We start from the raw sequence: 2,471 nt of genomic DNA on the forward strand, positions 1-2,471 counted from the left end.
CGCTACAGGAGACCAGGGCTTATTTCATCCGTTGGGCTGCGACCATAAAAGACAGCACGCTTTGAGAGGGCCATTCATAGGCCTACTCTCAGGGGCATTCTCTTTCTCAGGGATGTTCCTTGCTGAGAAAAAGAATTCAGCGATATTTCTCCTATTTGCTTATGAAAGAGGAGAAATATAGCTCTGTTCTATCCAGCTCACCAGTGGCCAGTTCCAAGTTACCTCTCTTGTTCCCTGAACATCGCTGTTATCTTGTTCTTTTTTTAAGATGCCCAGATTTCATGTTGTTCAAACACACATGCTCTACAAACAATTTGTGCAGTTGATACAGTCACAGGGTCCTGAGGTGACATTAATCCTCCTCAGCTTACAAAGAGGATGACAGGATTAAGAGATTAAAGTAAAGACAGGCATAGGAAATCGCAAGGCTATTCATTGGGGAAGTGATAAGTGTCCATGAAATCTTCACAATTTATGTTCAGAGATTACAGTAAAGACAGGTGTAAGAAATTATTAATTTGGGGAACTAATAAATGTCCATGAAATTTTCACAATTTATGTTCTTCTGCCTCGGCTTCAGCCAGTCCCTCCGTTCGGGGTCCCTGACTTCCTGCAACAAGCCATCATAGAGAGGCAGGCCCTGACCTGATCCTGAAACATTGTAACTCTGAACACACCTGTGGCAGGAACTGGGGAGATGTAGATTAAAGGATAGGAAGTCTTGGTGATATAGATGCATACATCCAGAGATCTGAAGTACAACATGAGGGCTATAGTCAATGATATTGTAGTGTATACTGCAAATTTTCGAAGAGGATAGATTTTAGGGGCTCTTAACCCCACACACACAAAATGACAGATGTTAATTTGCTTGACTGTAGTAATAATTTCTCTGTGAACATGCATCAAAACATTGTCTTGTGCACCTTAAATACACATAATAAAAAAGATAAGGCTGAATGTGAAAACTCAGCACTGAGACCTTCTATGAGTGTCCCTCCACCTTCCTTGTATTTCCTCCTGACTCTCTCTTACATGGAACTTCTATTGCATGCCAAGAATTCATTTTGCTGTTTTCAAATATATGCTATTGCTCTATTTAAGACTACTACCCATAATAACACTCACCTTTAAAAATCATTCCCTACTTACAGCTTTTTAGCCTATAAGCTCAGCTTACTAGTGTAAGAAAGAAAGAGAAAAGAAACACGAAAAGTGGCTTAGCAATTAAAGACAGGTTTATCTTGGAGAATAAACTTGAGAGAGGCTTCTGGCCAAGTTAGGTTAGAGGCGTTTTTTTCTTACAGACTAAGAGTTTTTAAGGGTTTAATGTGGGACGGCTTATTATAGGCTTGGAATGTTTTTTGTGTTTCTTTGTCTTGCTTCTCTGGGAGGGAGAATTTGTGTGTTTATTTCTATACATTTTCCTGAAGCTGCAGGCATAACCCCTGAGTCTACCTTTAGCTTCTCCATCTTAGTGCACCTAAAGGGAAAGGAATGTGCTTACTAGGGCCCATTGTATGAGGGTGAAGTTTGGCTGTCACCCAAGAGACTTTCCCCCCTCCCTCTGTGCCCGAGGTGTCTTATCTGTGTTTTACTGTCTGCTCTTTCTGGTTGCTTGTAGTTACAAGTGATTTCCTTGAAATGCATGAGGCTAGAAAAGGAGCTGAAACTTAAAGTGGCCATGTTTGACCAAGATGACGGTGCTCCTGCTCTGTCATTCCAGACCCCACAGTTATAAAAGGATGAGGGGCAATGTGTTTTTTGGTTTGTTTATTTATTTGTTTGTTTTGCTACTTCCTGCTGGGGGGAGTGGAGAGATTTTTGGTTTTGGATTGGTTGAAGGAGCAATGCCATTTGTAGATGTTTTGGTTAGTTGTTTGTGAAATAGCCATGATTCTATTGGTTAAGAATTTTTGAAAAAGCTGAATTAGGTAGGGTAAAAACAGTAGTCCTAGGCTTTTTAGCAGCATTTTTTCTTGGGCCCGATTGGTTGAGATAGAAGCAACATTTTTTTCTTTGTTTTTCCAATGAGAGGCAGAGACACATGTCTGGAAAGGCCTATGTGTTATTTTTTGTTAGTAACTGTTATTCCTACTATGAGGACAATAATTAAGCATAATGCTACAGTAACTGAGAGATTCTCTGTCCGAAATTTTACCCTGAGGGTGCTCCCGTATATAGCTTTACTGCAAATATAGTAAAGTTAGTAAAGCAATTCCCGCAAGAGTGGCGGAGTAAATAATTTCCATTAAAAACACTTTAATATTCGGCTTAAAAGGAGAAGTAGAAATGACATAAAGTATTTGGTGAGATAGAGGTGAGACTGAGTAAGATGAGTAACTTTTATTTAGTGACTTATTTTTTATGTTTTTAGCTTAAGATTATTTACGTTTTGTACATTGATATTTAGGGCATTTCTCTGGGCTGTTAGGAGTTGCTTCCTGAGATTTTTAGGCTTTGACTTGAGT

Source organism: Mandrillus leucophaeus, unplaced genomic scaffold, assembly GCF_000951045.1.
Source record: "Mandrillus leucophaeus isolate KB7577 unplaced genomic scaffold, Mleu.le_1.0 Scaffold2174, whole genome shotgun sequence".
Taxonomy (NCBI): Eukaryota; Metazoa; Chordata; class Mammalia; order Primates; family Cercopithecidae; genus Mandrillus; species Mandrillus leucophaeus.